This window comes from Lepidochelys kempii, chromosome 2 (genome assembly GCF_965140285.1).
Source record: "Lepidochelys kempii isolate rLepKem1 chromosome 2, rLepKem1.hap1, whole genome shotgun sequence".
Taxonomy (NCBI): Eukaryota; Metazoa; Chordata; order Testudines; family Cheloniidae; genus Lepidochelys; species Lepidochelys kempii.
In genome coordinates this window covers 203,729,003-203,747,578 of record NC_136381.1, presented here as the reverse complement: position 1 = coordinate 203,747,578, position 18,576 = coordinate 203,729,003, and the positions used below count along the sequence as shown (strand labels likewise).

The window sequence follows — 18,576 nt, the reverse complement described above, 5'->3', positions numbered from 1 at the left end:
ATAAAATATACTAAAGAATTTCAGACATTTTAAAATTATTAAACTTAAGGATATATTTAGAAAGAAGTTGGTTAGATAGAAGGAGGTGCCAAATTTTAACCAAATAACCTTTCAATAAAGTGCTGTCTCACAAATCAAGATTGTTTTGCACACTGATGCACTGTTGCAAGTTAAAAATTACACTCAATATAGGCAATATATTTTTGTGATAGGATGTGTGATCAACAAAAAAAATCAGTGAGTACAATTCCAATAGACTGATGAATTTCAATAGTATTTAATGCGGAAAATAACTACTATTAGCATAACTAAAGGAATTGTCCAGCATATTTAGAACACAATGACTCTCTAGAAGACAAAGCCCTGATTATTAAGTTTCCTTTGCTGGCCTGCATAACACATTTCATTATATTTGTGCTATGGTGAAATCAACGTACAGCATGGGGCCTTTGTTATATGAATTGTAATAACCACTAGCAAAGCCAGTTTGGGGACAAAGGCAGTAAATATTCCTCTAAGTCTGTCTATTACAAACTATTCCTGATCTAACACACCCTGGTTATCTTGATTATTGATTCTACTGGAGTCCATTATAAGCATTCATTTTATAACATGCTGTTCAGTAATATGTGAATTTCTTAGATCCCAAAACAGTTATGCTGACATGTTAATAAGGCAAAATATGGAAACCCTTCTACAGAAGTCCTGTAATGAATGTATCAGACAATTACTACTGTATAGCCATCTTCACGTTTTTCCATAAACCACCACAAATATATAGTCTTTAAGTGCTTACTATTCCTTTACATTAACCCAGTATTTTTCAGGTGAACTAGAAATCTATTAAACAGTATAAGGAAATCTTGACAGATCACTATCTACAGCCTGAATCATCTAAAACTAACCTTAACTGAATCCAATTTCTATTTCCAGCACAATGACAATATCATTGATGTCGGATACTACTAAAATTGTGGTTTTAGGTTCCCTTACAGATCTGGCCACTCCCCCATGGGGACAGCTGGTGCACATGACAACATAAAAAAAAAAAATCATGAGTCACATCTGCAATACATATGAATAAATGAACTGGTTATTGTGCATGTAAAACCTGCAACATCGGCAACTTCACAGCCCACTTTGTGTGTGTACACGTGCATATTTTGCAGGTGAAATTTAGGTTTTAATTGTTGAAAATCTGGCTCATCTCTGATCTCGTCTCATCTCTCTTTTGCTAGGATACAAAAAATGTAATACTTTCAGTGTGCCTCCTGCTATTAAAGATGTCTGCCTAAGATTTGCTGTCCTCATCTCCACTTAAATGTCATTCAACTTCATCTCACAATGAAGTTATAATCCTGTGTTTATGACATCACAGTCTGTTACCAAAGAAATAGGATATCATCAGTTCAGCACTGTGACCTCACTGTAGGACCAAACAGAAGGAACTGATAGGCTGAGTGAAAACTCTTGTGTAAACAACATGGGTAAAATTCTGGTCCCTTTGAAGTTAATGGTAAAACTCCCATTGACTTCAATGAGACCACAATTTCACCTCACAATCTAAGGATTAGCAAGATTGGCAAGGGAAACCGTGAAAGACACGAACAATGTAGTTGTATCTAAAGTATTCCCAGTCTGAAAGTCCCTCTTTAACAGTGGGCTCTTCGAGAACATTTCACACAAATATGCAAACTACTGTGCTTCATTTGCTAATTCACTTAAGGCAACAGTTTTACAAATCTAGTAAAAATGTTCATATCTTGTTAATCCATCAAGTACCTTCACCAAACCTTTTCTTCACTGTTTCCATTCTTGATCTGCCTGTACCATTGTTTTCAGAAGTTCATGGTGTGTCTCTCTGTCTTAGAAGATATTCCCAACATTCTTGAGGGAACCAGAATCTTGATCTTAGGCATACTGAGGTTTCTCTCTCTCAACCACAGGCTACACTACATGCAAAAAGCCCTCAAACTTTGTTAGTGCCTTGTGTTCCTCCATGACCAAACAGTCCACAAGTATTAAACTAGATTGTCTCATGGTCCATGACTGGACCATTTAAAATTCCTTATCCAGATATATCCTATGTACAGCCTATAGCTGTAGATGCTTCCCAAGAATATGGAAGATGAGCTAGCACAACGTGCAGCCTGAATAAATCTCAGACATATTCAAATGCATCACAGTACTCACCCATGATCTGGCCACAGCTTTCACACTTTCTGTGAAAGAAAATTGATAAACCGTATAAGTTGGCCATAGATCTCAAAGTCTTAGAGAACCTCCCACAACCTTATCCTTCGGACCAAGTTGCTTTAGGATCCAAAGTGTCACACACACAAATACCACACACACACACCCTACAAGTACATGTACAGTACTTGCAGTTCTGTTTTGAGAGTCTGATGAAGAGCCGATCTGAAATGGTGCCACCTTGACAGAATCATAGAATATCAAGGTGGGAAGGGACCTCAGGAGGTCATCTAGTCCAAACCCCTGCTCAAAGCAGGACCATTCCCCAATTTTTGCCCCATATCCCTAAATGGCCCCCTTAAGGATTGAACTGACAACCCTGGGTTTAGCAGGCCAAAGCTCAAACACTGAGCTATCCCTCCCCCGCCAAGCCCCCACTACTCTGGAAGGATATCATCTGTTGCAGCCCGAGTTTTCTTTTTCAGCCAGATACATGGTTTACAGTTAGGTCTTCCGTAATTGTGGTGGAATAGGGCTAGAATTGGTTCTCAAGTTCAGCTTAGGTTTCCTTAGAACATAGTTTTAAAAACTGAATCTCATCCCCTCAAAAGGTTAAGTATCATAGATATGATAAATAGGCATGAGGTGCTCTCCAAGAAGTTTCAAGCACTCTCTAGAAAGTAAGTTTTTTATATGTCCATTGCTTTAAAAAAAAAAAAAAAGCCAGTGTCAGCCACCTTTTACATTATGATGTTGGAAGCCAATATATGATGTGTTTCACTAGGAAAGAGAAGGAATTTTATGTTTGATTCTCTCCGGTCATTTCAGCTGCCACAGTAGGTACTTTCTGTGAAGTATTCCTTCACTGTTTCCTGTAAGACTGCTCACCAACCAGGTAAAAAACTGGTCAGTTATGACTAAAAATGTATTGTTGTCCTTTTTGCAAAACAACAAAAACAATGTTAATCAGGTTAATTCAATCATCCAAACCAAAACTGTTCATGCTTTCCTGCCAAATCAACCAACCACAGCAAAATCTGTTATCAGTGATTGCTCAGCTTCCAGTCAAAAACACTTAAGCCCCACAGTCCCAAAACTTCCCCAATAATAACCTTAAAATTACTCTTACATAACAAGACTGAAGCACAGAAAACAACCTCATCAAAGGGTATTTGGGATGCAGTATTTGCACAGAACAAATACATGCTAACAGACTTAGTAGAGGGTTCCAGAGACAACAGTCCCCTTACAGCACTCTGAGCTAGATATTAAGGATTTTTTGGTATGAAATTTCCCCCTCAAAGTGGTATCATAACCAAAACTTATTTAGGCCTTTCTGATTGTTTAACTGAAGAGGGGTTTGGGGGGAAAGAAGCATTTATGAAACTGGTTCATCGGTGTTTAAAGCTTTCAAGCTCTATCAGTGGAGGGGGCAAGGGCTGCAACAACTTATTTACACAATTATCTAAATACGATTAAACAGCTGATGGACAAATATTAAACTGGAAAATGTATAGTCATTTCAGCTTAATGTAATCCTCTTTCTGTAAACACCCAAGATGATTTTTTTCCCAACCAGAACAGTCCTGACATCTCATAAGCCTAAGGGTGAATAGCAAGAGATTGTTTTTGATAGTTATAAATATTCAAAAGACATGCAGACCATCTGCTTTCATAATACAGGTAAAGCAAGACTGAAATGGTGACTGCTGTATAAAAATGGTTCTTTTAACAAAGTCTTCCTCTCCTCGCAAACTATAAAGACAGATGTCAAAAACTGTTTATATAGGGTAATCAGGAGCGTGCAAAATGTAATATTCCTTTTACACACACTGCTTGCTAAAGAGATTTTTTTTCTTTTTCTTCCCATCTGTGTGTTGCAACACATTTTTACAAGTTAAAAACATTTTTTCAAACAGAGATCCCATGAATACCCAAAAACATGCTATCTGGTTTCTGAATGCTAATTAATTTCAACTAAGGAATCTGCATTTTTTCTGTAGGAAGGAATGTATGCTTTTGAAATGGAGTACTGTAGCGATAGCAGACATTGCAGACTGAACACTGAACAACTTCAATTCTGCACGGTTTTGACACTGGCTATTTTGACAACCTTGTCTTGCATGTAATCTGCATCTGTTAAATTTGGTTTACCATAAATGGAGAACATATAATTCTCTCCCTTTTCAATGGAGTTTTATTTATGTTTTGCCATTTATCAAGCTCTTCAATATAAAGCCTTATAACAATGTAATGATTTTGTCAAGTGGAAAGTAAGAGGTCTTATCTTCCAAGCAGAATATGAAGAGAGCTGCCCATAAACCCCTACAGTCAATTTTCAGAATTGAAACACTAATCTTGACAGTAACCTTTTAATGTATTATATTAATGGCACAGAAGCATTAAGCACCTTTTTTATAATTCTCAATAAAACCAACATTTACTGAACAATCTGTCAAAGGACTGGCTCCAATTTTTTTTAAACCAAACTTTTAGAGTTCTATCTATTTTCACTTCCATAAATTCATCACTTTAGATACCTAGATATTTGGCAAGGCAGGATACTTTGCTACCACCACTATAATCTTCCTAACAAATATCCAAACTGTGAATCTCTGTTTCAGTCCCTAGATAAAGTTTAAATGGTGCTTAATTTAAGAACAGAGTACAGCTCTAGATTGGGGGCGGGGGGAATTAGAAGAGGAGGAACCATGCATATCTCAATGTAGAACTTTACCCAAAGGAACTTTATCATAAATAAAACTCACCAACAGTGGAGGACAGTAAGGAAGCTGCTTGAATTAATAAAATAATAGTGGTAGAAATCTCAAACAACATAGTCTGCACTCAGACTGAGATCTCAGAAGTTACTTTAAGTTCCTGTTTAAATATTATTTAATTAAAACTACAGTTGTGCATATAGGCCCCAATCAGGTAAATACATAGTCAGAGACAGTCCATGGCCCCAAGAGTTTACACATCATTGGAGATTATGCCATTCCACACACTTGGAAGATGCAATCTGGTACCTGATCTACTGACATACAGATAATAATTCTCTGACACTTAAACTAAAACCAGAATTACAAATGCAAAATATCTAGACACCATGAGTTGTTTTTAGGACATGGAATGTTAAAATGGGCTGGTTAACAAACACACATACACACCCCTTTAAGACTCTTTATTACCTTGAAATATGAGTGACATAGGAATTTGCTTTGTCATGCCCACTATAAATATGTTGAAGAAAAAAATCAGATGGACAGAGATACATTTCTGATGGTGAGAAGACTGTCTGTGCCTTTGTCAGTGCATATGGATGAAGATTTGACCCCGTACTGTTGCCAAGGTCATGAGAACTATGATGATCTGTAAAGCAAGTGCTGGTCATATTAATTAAAATTGCATAAAGGCGGTCCTAAAAATGATTAAAATGAGGCTTTCCAAAAACTAAAATACCATCCTTGCCCTTCACACACCTTCTACATCATAGAAGTAATTTAATTTAGACTAGCTCCTCCCCCTTTCCCACTGCTTCTAAAGGCTTTGTCTTCATACAGAGAGAACTGAAAATTGCCTCTATTATAATGAGGACTGCCACAACCTCTTATTTTGGTAAAAAAAAGAATCTGAAGTGTAGAATGAAAAATAAGAATGAACTACAGATTCTTGCATTGCTCTGTCATGTTGTAATGTGAAGATTGGAAATTTACATGACAGAGAAGCAATCTCCCACTCTCCTGATGGATATAAATAAAGCAGAAAAAAAAAGAGTCTGCTTTCCAAGATACCAGTCTCATATCCACAGTCGAAAGGCTCAACAATAAAATAAATCATTAAAAAATAAAAGGGTCGGTGGGAAATGCTAATTCACACATACCAATTCACAAGAAATGGGGAAACTGGAAATGGCAGAAATCCAAAGGACACTCACAGCCATTTTTGTGATTTTTGAGTATTAGTTTTTGGGTGCCTAACTTGAGTCCCCTTAAAGAGAGCTGATTTTCAAAAAGTGGTGAGTACCCACCCTTTGAAAGTCACCCCTTCCCTTTTAAAATGTCTCAAGCTGAGCATCCATAAATGGAGACACCAAAAGATCAGGAGTCAATCTTGAAATTATTGTCCACTACCTAAAGTCTGTACAAGGGCTTCCAGCAGCAAAGGCTTGAGATTTAAGTGCGCTGCTGACTAGACCCTTCCTGAAATCAACGTGGATAAAATCTGAAAATTACTAAAATAGTAGCAATAGGTTCCTAGCTTTCTCTCATTGAATGAAAATGGCCTTGTGTTTTCAGAAGTAGAGTCTACATTACTTCATCTGAGAATACTTGACTTCAGCGTTCACCTTCCAGTGACTGTAACTTAAACTTTTGAGTCTCTGGGCTGAGTCTTCCAGCAGGGCAACCCACAAAAAAGGAGGATATGGATAGTGAAAGGTGCTTGAGCTATTATCCATTTCAGATCAGCAACCCTGGCTCGCAAAGGCAACTTGGTTAAGCAATTAAGATTAAATTTGCTGTTTGCCTGCAGGGTGCTCTCAAGTCTTCAGGAATAAGAGGAAAAGAAGGGAACATAAACAGAAAATTGCAGGTGAAGGGTACTGAGAACATATCTATTGCTAGAGCTAGCAAACACTTGTACAAGCAGAAGACATGGGACACCTGATGTCAAAGTTGGGAGTCTCCACAGACTGTTCTGTTAAGACATGAAAAACTGAGCATTCCTTATCTTTATCTTTGCCTTATCCAATTCTCTTTTCCATTCAATCTTCTTGCTAGATGAACCGCATCCTCCTGTGACAGTTCTGTTCTTAGGAGGATAGGATACCTCTGACTTCCTAATTGACTTTTGAATTCCTGGTTCCATCTTTTTTTTTCTTCTTCCAGGTATGACATGACTAAGGTTTTATTGGTACAAATGATTAGTCAGAAAGGAGAGTCCTTTTGCAATTAGTTAATTAAAGACTGCTTTGAGTATCCAAAAACTGTATATTCCTTCCTGCAGAAAGACTTACTTTTCTCTCTACAGATTGAGAGCACATGAGCCCTGACCATCTGCTGTGGTAATTCTCCAGTTTGGTTCCAGTAAAGAGGCTCCTGAAAGTTGCACAATATTGTCCACCAAATTAAGAAAGATTTCCTTGCTAGGGATTATGACACGCTTTTTCAGCAAGTCCCTTCTCTGGTTCCACTGTTCTGCTAGGCAAAGCACCAGTTGTTTGGCATGAAGCTGAGCCCTAAGGCACAATGTCCAGACAAGAAGTCATCATACTCAGTATCATTAATGATGGTCTTGCAAAATTTATTTTGGTGTTCAGGATCAAATCTTTCTTTGATCTACTCTCCTATGTAAATAGAGTAGATTTTTAAAGCCAGAAGGGGCCATTATGATCATCTAATCTGGCTTCCAACATAAAGCTGTTCATAGAATTTCACTCAGCAATTTCTGAATCTATCCCAACAACTTGTGGTTAAACTACAGCATTATTTCTTTCTAACTTTCAGAAAGACCTCCAAATTTTAATTTTAAGACTTCAAGACATGGAAAATGTATAACATCTCTTGATAATCTGATCCACTGGTTAGCTACCTTCCTGTTAAAAATCTGTCTGATTTCCCAGTTTGAACTTTGCTGACTTCAATTTTCAGCCACTGGATATTGTTATGTCTTTGATGGCCAGAAAAAAAAGCCTTCTAGCATCTTATCTTCTCCCTGTGAAGTTACAGAGACTAAGTCACCTCTTAATCGTCTCTTCAAAAGTCTAAACAGATGCAATAAGAGACTAAAGGAGCTCATCCAAGCAATGTTTACCAGACCACCAATCCATTTTGCAGCTCTTCTCTCAACTATTTCCAATTTTTCACATCCTTTTAAAAGTATGCACACCAGAAGTAGACACAATATTCCAGTAGTGGTCTAACGGATACCGTATAAAAAGGTAACTTCACCTCCTTACTCCTGTAAGTAACTTGCTTGTTGATACATCCAAGCAGTCAAAGCAGGGACTGCTGCACTGTGTGTGTGTGTGTGTGTGTGTGTGTGTGTAAAATGGGACCCCCAGTCTCCCCATCCTCTGGGGGCACTCAGACCCAGCTGGTTGCTTCTCCCAGTCACATAGCCTTGCAGAAAATCTGTGGGGAGGAACCAGCCAGACTCTAGCCCATGGGAACAGTTGTAGAAGCAGCTGCAGAAGCAGGGACCTTTGGACATCCAGAGAAGTTTCTACAGAACTTTCTCTGCCCTGCCCTGATGGGCTATTTCCCCCAACTCTCCTTCTCTGTCTCTTCATCTCAATTTCACTCCTCATCTGCCCCTCAGACTCTCTTCCCCACTGCCCTGTCACCTGCCCACCCTTCCCTTCCATGTCCCCTCTCCTTTCAGCTTTCTTTCCATTTAGCTTAGCCCCTCTTAACTAAACCCACCTAGAAAAAAAAAGGTGGAACATGCCACCTCCCACCATCACACAGCTGATTCTGCTTGTGGCTTACACTCTTTCCATTCTCCACCCTGCGTGTCTGTCTTGTCTATTTAGAGTGTAAGCTCTGGGAAGGTAGGGATCATCTGCTATTCTGTGTTGGTACAGCTCCTAGCAAAATACAGGCCCCACCCGTGGCTGGATTTTCTTTTTTGGCACTACCCACAATAAACCTGATTATTAATCATGTTAGAGAGATAAGGTGTGTCAGATAATATCTTTGGCTGGTGAGAAGGACAAGCTTCCAATGTTACCCAGAGCTCTTCAAGTCTCTTCTCTGGGCAAGCTTGAAAGTTTGTTGCTCTCACCAACAGAAGTAGGTCCAATAAAAGACACTACCTCACTCACCTGGTCTCTGTACGGTCCTGGAACCAACACGGCTACAACAGCACTGCATACAATAATCATATTAGGCTTTTTTCCACAGCACCACATAAGGTGTTAGTGTTCAGTTTATCTAAAGTGACCCTAAATCAGACAATGCCCCATTCATCTAGTATATTTAGCTCTATTGAGGAAGAATGGGATGAATGACTCTGTCCTTTCCGCCAAAATGGACTCTAAAGTACACTAGGGTCTGAACAAGAGGAATCAAGCCCTTTTTGAAGTTTTCAATGAATCCGAGACTAAAATATTTAAAGCTCATTATCAAGTGCTAACTGATTTTGATGGATAAAATGAAGATTTCATTAAGCAGTTCTCTAGTAGAGCAAGTTACACATGATCTCTCCCCATGATGTTAGCTTTAGCAATGAGAGTTTAAAAAAAAAAAAAAAAAAAAAGAGTCCAGCTACCCTGGAAAGATCCAATATCCTGTCCAGTTTTGTAAACATTAAGACAAATGAGACAAATCTCATTGATTTTTGATAACTGCTTATCATAGTGATATGCATATTGATGATCTGTTGATTCAAAGAAATCCCTTGGCTCTGCTGCAACAATTACTTCCTGGAGAAAATCTACATTTTTAATTCCTTGTATACCATTAACTGATGGTTTGGGTTTCACCACACGTGTGGCTCCTTTTGTTTTTGTTGAACAAGAAATGGGGAATATACCCCTGAAAACTTCTGGAGTTCCTGGTACTGGAAAAGACATTTGAATGCACTGTAAGGTACATTCAGAAAACACACCTGAGAACAGAACTGTGTTTGGCCCATCTACTTTTAGAGGATATTTTGACACATGGGAACACACAGTTTTGGGAGAGGGATATAGTATTTTAAAAAAATGTATCTTAAAAAGACATACTTTTCCATGGCAAGCACTAGCCAGGTTGAGAGAGAGATTTATTCCTCCTCGCCCCAGAACAGATGTTAGTAGTGAGGGTCTCAGCAGAAGTTTCACTGTCCTTTCTCATCATTGAGTCCATTTTTTCTATTGATAATCTCCTTCAGAGCCACAAAATCTTTTAAAGAGATGGATCCTTTTTGGCAAACTAGGCCACATCAAGATCACACAAAAGCACATTACCCTACTCTGAGAAACAACTCTTCTCAAGCTTGTAATGTTTTGAGACTCTGGATATATTATGTTTAGAGTTAGGGAACTTGTCAGAATTAAGTATTCTCTAGACTCCTATATATGAGGAGAGCCTTTTATGTCTTCTTACCCTTGGGGGAAGACAGATTTCTTTAGCTTGTTTATTCCAAGATTTGGAGGGAGACAGGTCTCAGGCTGCTGCCAAGTGTTTGAGGTTTACTTACTGTGCTCAGGACTGAAAAACCTGTCCTCCGATAAATGCTGCAAGGCATCAAAGGAATTTGATACTTATTTTTCCATTGAGAAGTCATCCAAGGAAGTAGACAGACCTCACCCTTCCCCTAGCATTTATTTTGAGGAGACAAGGTGGGAAGTGAAGAGGAAACTATACATCACTTTTTTTTTTTTAAATGAAGCTTTGTAAGAGTTTGCTTACAGGTTTCAGAACCTTTAAAAAAATCCCCCCTCATCCTCTCAAATAATCCTCAGTGAGCATTCAAGTCAGAGTTGAGATCAATCTGACAAGGAAGGAAGTATTCGGTCTGTCAAAGCCAGAAGTGCTTATCTCTCTGTGTAGCCACTCAAGAAGTGGGTCTCACTGTGCTTTCATTCCTGTCAGGTGTAAAGGATTATTACGAGTCCAATTCCTTTTCTTCAAACAAGACTGTCACAACTTAGACCACCATCACAGAACTCTGCATAAAGGGCAGAGGATGCAGTTAATACACTTGGGTTAGTTGGGCACCTTTCTTCTATATGCTGGTAGCATTTCATAGGGGTGAAAAAAAAATCAGAAAAATGTGTCACAAACTGAGAAAAAACAGCCATGTCTATTTAAAGTCAGGGCAAAATGGACACCGTTAGTGCAGCAAAGACAAGAAACATCTGATGAATCAGATTCATCTGTCCACTTGCCTTTTAAAGAGGACTTAGGTTGGCTGTCCAGATAAGAGCTCTTTAATGGACAGAAGTGAACTTCATTTTAATTCCTAAACTGACACTTCACAATACACAAGTTTACCATATAATTTGGAAAAATTCTTTGCCACTGGCAACTTCCTGAGGAAAAGCAACACGAGGACCAGAAAGGCATTAGTGCGGCAGATGTAACTGACCTGCACAGGCAAAGAGAACGAGCAAGTCACACTGCTTGGCTCTAATCAGTGCTAGAATGTTTTTATATAAATTTTTTTTGAAGAGACATATACATAAGTGACATAAATGAATCAGAGACCATATATTTCTTCATTGTTAATGAAAGTCAGTTAAAAGTGTAGGAAGTGATAAAAAAATACTGTTAGTAATGTGTTTTACATAAGAACACAATATAGAAAGGGAAGCGCAATTAAATCTTAATGTGGACATTTTTTATTTTTAGTTTATCATCTGGTTTACATTTTGAGTGCCTTCACAGACAGTAAATTATGCTGGCATTTCTTAGGGAATAACTGCCATGTTAATTTAGTTTAATAAAATAACTGACATAGAAAAGGGGGGAAAACAAGCAAGAAGAGAGTCCCAACCCCCACTCCTTATCTTTAGTTAAGTATTCAACTGCTTTCTATATGAATTGTCCGTGGTCCAACTCCAGCGCCATGTAATAATACAATACATTACAACACAATACAATACAATCTTGGATTTCTGTAGCGCCCTTCATGCGAGCATCCCAGGGTGCTTTACAATCATTACGAGTTAAAATTAAAACTGAAGCACATACAATTCCTAATAGAATCATTTAAGAATGCTAAACAGAACAAACAACTTTTAAGTCTAGATTTAAAAGTCCCAACTGTCAGAGCGTTCCTTACTTCAATTGGCAATGAGTTCCAAAGCTAGAGAGCAAAGCGACTAAAGGCTCTCTTATGTTATGTTAAAGGATCTCTTATGTTGTTTATACTCTTATAGTACTCTACAATCAACCAGTTTCCAATACAATTTTTCTTTTATGTGTTATTTGCAAATCTTGTTTTAAAAGAAAACTGGGGAGTAGCTGGGGAATAACCCCCTAGCGTAAGTTAGAGAAAATCAGGGTTCACACTCAGACACATCTATAGACATAAAATGTCTTAAGTGGTGCATTAAGAAAGGATATAAGAAAGCATTTATAATAAATGTGCAATTCCTGAGCAGTGTATTATTTACTGGCACTAAATATGCTGCAAAGATATATATAAAGGACACTTTAAACACTAGTTATTGTATATGGCTTCTGTCAAGATCATCATTGCAGTGAAAGTGAAATAAAACAGAGTTCAGTTTTATAATGTATACAAGGCATCTTTTCTCTGAAATTAGCACCGTGTTCCTTATTTTACTCCTGCCACTTCCCTAAAACTTCAAGGCCATATTATGCAGACACCCTTCACGTGAGTACAGACTGAAAACCACACAAGTACAGACCAGAATTGGCCAGTACCTGGAGAATCGGAAGAAGCACAGAAACATCATCATCTGCCTGCAATCCACAGAACCTCCTCCTCTGAGTTTAGGGCTCTGCAGTGTCGGGGCCAGAGGTGAATAAAAGGCTGCTGCCTAGAATCTCAGCATTTATCTTCTGAGAGTCGGTTGCGCAAAGTATCATGCATTAGCTTGCACAAAAACATCCTTCCAAGATTGGAATCCCTAGCCCGAGCTGGAAGCAGATGCACGTGGGGGCCCCATGACAGTAGGTCCCTTCATTGCTGTACTAGCAGGGCCCTCTGAGGTCAGAGCCTATATTGATTTGGTAAGGAACACATGCCATCCCCAATCAGTCAGTGAGTAAACCCAGGAAAAGAAACTGATTCTTCTAGTCCAGTTCATGAATTTCCCTCCTGGAGGGAATGTTTTGAGCCTTAGTTATAATGTTTCAGGTATAAATATCTTTCTACCTCTTCACAGTAATCCTATTTTCCTTCTATTAAATGTTCAGGTCAGGAAATTGTTTTATATTATGTACAGAAACATCTAGACATGTTTTAAATCTTCAAAAAATAATATCTAAACAATGTTGAGAGTCTGATTTAAACTGGGGTGGGGGGGTAGAAAAACCCTTAGAAATTCTAATTAGAGAGGAGACTCTTTGTTCTCTACTTAAGTTGGGAAAGAGGCACCATAGCAGCAAAAGTTAAGGATGAAGTTAGTCTTAACACTGGAATTTTCTGGCATTTCTTAGTGAATGGTTTTCCCCTCCCCCGCCCCCCTTTTTTCCCTCCTGTGTGCCAATACTCATAGAAGATGCCAGATTGAAAGTACCAGAGACTGAAGATTATTTAAATGTACCCACAGAAAAGGTATAGCAGCATAGGGAATAGCAAGAAAAGCCTCATGCCATATCATGGATATTCTTAACTAATTACTTGTAAGAGTCACCTTGAGGAAAGTTCAGCCTCCATCCCCGTCCAGTCCAGAGATGCCAACCTTGGTCTGAGGCTTTTCGTGATGTTTATCAAAAAAACATTAGGGAGGTTGCTTGGACTTCTCCCCTGAACCCAGAAACTGGGACCTCTCCTCTAACCATACCGAACAGTACCTCTCCTCCCCACCTTTCTCATCTTTAGCCAAGGGAGAGAGAAGCCTGGGTCCTCAGGCTCCCATCCCTCATTGCACCACTGACTCCCACCCCCAAACAGGGAGAAGGGGAGGACTGTCCCCAGGGAAATGCCCTCGAGGACTGCAAAGCAGTATAAAATTACCTTGGCCAGTTCCAGGCCTGGACCTCCTTCCCAAGATGATCCTTCTGTTGCATCCACTCAACTGACGCTGCCTCCCCCGCAGACTTCAAAGTGAGGGTCTAATACGAGGCAAGCTGGGGTGATTGGCAGTAGGGCTTAGGATGCTGGATTCATTGCCTAAACCGGAGGCTGTGTGTTGGTGTTTTAATAGTCCCTTGCGGACCCTCCTGGCATGCTTTAAGCACCTCCAGCACATTAACGTAGTCCAGCAGGGTATACACAGGGCAGCTACAACGCAACACGCAGCCTGTGATTTAGGCGGTTAATTCAGCAGTGCCCCAACCCATTCAAATTTGTCACAGCTTGCCTCCTCTCAGACTGTCACTGTGCTGTCTGGGCACGTGCTGCAGGGATGGTGAAGAACATACTGTCTCTCTCACTCTCACCCCATGGCATTATTTGCTGGGTTTGTTGAACCCAAGTGGTTGTGAGTGACGCATACATTTTATATAAGTGTGTGTGTATGCTTGGAAAATTAGTAGATTTAAGCCTAGATAATGTAAAAATCAGGGGGGGTTATGAAAAATTAGGGATGGTCAGCATCTCTGCCAGGCCCTCGCCCCTCTGCAAAGGTTGTCACAGGAGTGCCATTCATGATGATGGCTTCTGTCACTGACACCTGTCCACTAAGAACTAGACTAAGAGCAGTACTCATTTCACCTAAACTACTGTATGCTGGTGTGCTGGTATTTGCAGTGTTGTTGTAGCTGTGCTGGTCCCAGGATATTAGAGAAGAGGTAGGTGAGATAATAGCTTTTATTGGACCAACTTCTGTTGGTGAAAGAGGCAAGCTTTTGAGCTACACAGAGCTGCTCTTCTAACTTTCAGGCATTACTGTCCTTGAAGCAAAAGGCTCTGTATCCCATTAAAAATACCTGAGCCATATAGATCAGTGTTTTTCAAACCGTGGGTCACGACCCAGTACTGGGTAGTGGCATGTAAAGTCGTGGGGTGCCTTGCTCTGGTCAGCACTGCAGACCGGGACGTTAAAAGCCCCGTCGGCGGTATTGCCCAGCTAAGACAGGCTACTGCCTACCTGTTCCGACACCACGCTGCGCCCTGGAAGTGGCCAGCAGTGGGTCCGGTTACTAGGCAGGGAGATCACAGGGGTATGCGTGCTGCCCCTGCCCTGAGCACTGGCTCTGCACTCACGCTGGCCGGAAACTGGCCAACGGGAACTGGAGGGGACAGTGCCTGTGGTGCTGACCAGGAGCTGCCAGAGGAAAGTCCATGCTCCAATCCTCTGCCCCAGCCCTGAGCCCCCCCAAAACCTGGAACCCCTTCCTGGACCCCAAACCCCTCAGCCCCAGCCCAGAGCCTTCACCCCCAGTCCAGAGCCCTCATTCCAACCCCCTGCCCCAGCCCAGAGCCCCCTCCCTGAACACCCTGAACCCCACAGCCCTCACCCCTGCACCCTAGCCCTCCGCCCTGAGGCCCTCACACACCCCAGACCCTCATCCCCAGCTCCGTTGGGTCGCAGGCAAACAATTTCCTTCAACTGGATCCCCAGAAAAAAAGGTTTGAAAACCATTGATATAGATGACAGAAAAGGTTATATCAATTAAAAAAAACAACAACAACATTTATCAATATTAACTTTCAAGGTAAAATGAAAGTTAACACTTTAAAATTTTTTAACAAAAAAAACCAAACACAGATACCAAGTCAACATGTATAAATACACTTAAATTGTTCTAAAAGTCAGTTTTCCCCTCACTAACCTGCCAAAACCTGTGTCCAGGCCCTCAAGGTTCTGTGTTTCCCCTACAATAATCGAGGGCATCTTTAAAAAAAATCTAGAGCAATGTAAAGAATGCGGCTCCCTGTTCTGCTTTAGATATTAGTGATACCATTAACTGTTGCAAAAGAAACAGAAATCTTTAGGTCTAGCAGGTAAAATTAAAAAAGGGGGAAAACCCACCTTTTAGTTCATTATTAAAAATAATTTTAGTGTACACAAACACGCATTATGGTAAACCCAAATCCTGGTCCCATTGAAGTCAAAAGCAAAACTTTACAATTGTTCAGTGGCCCAGAATATAGTGGTTAATTATTACAAAAAGTTTTTCAACTGGGAAAAAAAAAAAGTTCTGTGTTCACTTTTAGTTTCATACAAAAGGGACCTTTTTAATATGGACTATTGTTTACCAAGATGGCCAGAACGTCTACCAGTTTAAGATACTCAATTCCTGTCCCTACTGAATGTAATATCTTCGTAGCTATACAATAATTTGGCATTTAGGTAGCTGAATATTGTTGGGCAGCGTTCTGCTGCCAGGTATTTGAGTAAAAGAACTCTTAAGGAAGAGCTGCTTAGCTCTCTTGGTCTTCCTAAGGGAAGGAAGAAAAGAAGTTGCTTTCTTTCTTCCTCCGCCCCCCAGCCTTGGAAGAAGCTGGATTCCACTGCTCCAACCCCTTCAATGGAGAGGGGGATAGGAACCTGCAGCTCTGCCCCCTCTCGCCTTGTCTACTGCAGGGCAAGAGAGAGACAAGATCCCTGGTGAATTTGGAGGCAGGCCTATTGGATATCCCTCTGAAGGCTGGAGATAGAAGGGAGAGGATCAGCTAGCCACAACCTGAAATTGTCAGGCATTGAGATTGAGGGTGAAGTCATCCAGAAAACCACAAAAGAACGTTGACCAGAGAACTTCTAAGGTCTGATAACAACTCAGTGCAATCATTTCTCCCCAAAAGTAACAAACTGTAAACATTTTGCCATACTATATATATTTGGGTTGAGAACAACATGAAGGAGGCAGCACAATAATACACTGATACTTCGTGGAAAATCAGAGTTCTGAAGTGGGCAAGATGTGAGGCATTTGCTAATCTAAGAAAAGACTATTTAATGCATTTCCTAGTCATTGCAGTCCCAGATCCTGCAAAATGATCTGGGTAAGCAGAGCTTGGCACCTGTGCCAAGTCCTGCTAACCCTGCATGGACACAGGGGTCTGCCCACGTGGAACAGTTTGCAGGTTCTGGGCCTGATATTTGAACAAAAGGGAAATGTGTTTTTATATACACATATTATGTTTGTGTAAAGTATATACAATATGTATAGGCACAATACAGGACAGTGATATAGTAGAAAGGTTTGATCAAAATGCATTTGGGGCAACTGCATTAATCCCAGTAGTGAAGCTATTAAAACCCTTTGTACCATTCTGCATATGCCACATATTTTACAAAAATACAACTTTGGAAATGCTTCCAAATTTGTGTGGGTTTGTTTTTCCTTTTTGTTTGTTTTTGTTTCCTTGCACCTAAAAAGTCAGTCAGTCTCAGTTCCAGGAGAGAAACTAGAAAGGTTTCTGTGGAAAAAAAGAAAAGAAAAGAAAAAACAAAAACCCATGTAAACAATACATGTCCTAAATAATATTACTATGTATAAAAATATCATGACACATGAAGAGATCCCAGATGCTTCCAAAGCTAGAAGCAAGTGCAGCTTGTTCACTGCAAAACTGGTAATTCCCTTTTTCTAATGATATAAAGCTCCTTTATTAAAAACCTGAAAGGCTGTGAGATATCAGGCCTTAACTCTAACATGGATACCAGGACTAGATATTGCCTATCCTGATCTGTAGGCCCGTGTAATCTGAAGGTCTGGGAAACAGAGAAGACAATTCCATGTTTGGAAAAAACAGAAGCACTCTCTCTTTTCCCCAACTATTTCTATAGCTGGTTGATATAACAACATAATTCAAAAGGGCAACGGTTGGTGACTGTTTGAATAGTTTCAGAGGTTTAAAATGCTAGTAGTAGTCCCAGAGGAAACTGATTAGTTGGCAGGGCTCAGGTAAGGTGATTGGGGTGCATGACAAAATGTCCTTTGTCACATAGCCATTGCTGCTATGGGTGGGTGCTTTGTACAGAAACATTTTCAAAGTCATGTTCAAATACTAATCGCTATAAACACCTCTATTGGGTAGGAAATTAATTATCCCCATCACACAAAAGGAAAACTAAACTAAATGTAAGTGACATGCTCAAATACCCAACAACATACAATGAGAGTCGCAAAACTATTGAGAGAACTCAGGAGTTCCTGTTTCCCAGATCTAGACTCAGGCCACTAGCCCATGTCACCACTCTAATATATCGGCTTATATGAGAAAGAAAACGGGGGTGGCGAGTGAAAAAGTTATGAAAGCCTGGTAAGTCAAACATGAAAAGTTTCTTGCATAGCATCTACATATTCTGCTAGTCTGTGGTAATTAGAGAGATGAGGTGACTGAGCTAACATCTTTAACTGGACCAGCCTTTGTTGGTGAAAGACTCTTCAAGCTTGTCTGTCTCACCAACAAAAGCTGGTCCAAAAAAAAAAAAAAAAAAAAAAAGTTCTCACCTTGCCTTTTTAACATCTTGGGACCAACACAGCTACAACAACTCTGGATAGTCTATGGTAGTGACATTCACTAACCTAGGGAACAGCATGCAAACATCCAGTGGCTTGCAATTCACCATCTGAAATTAGTAGCTATTCTTTTCGCTTGCCTGCTTGCGGCCAGAATTTGAGAACAATCTCTGAACTCTTACGTTTTTAATTGAATGGTAATTTAGGCTCACATGCTAGCTCCAATCCACCCACAGGACGTGATTTATGTCAATGAAAATTCCTTACAATCAAGGCCAGCATAGTAAGTGAAACTTGGCCTTAGGGGAAGTGGGGAAAAACAGGAGTAAGGCACAACATTCTCAAAAAC

At 40.0% G+C, this 18,576-nt stretch overlaps 1 protein-coding gene across 11 annotated transcripts in view; it reads right to left on the bottom strand.

The window, feature by feature from the left end:
- SATB1 (SATB homeobox 1) overlaps positions 1–18,576 on the bottom strand; it is a 107,958-nt gene that overhangs the window by 57,852 nt on the left and 31,530 nt on the right. The gene's annotated exons all lie outside the window — the stretch shown is intronic.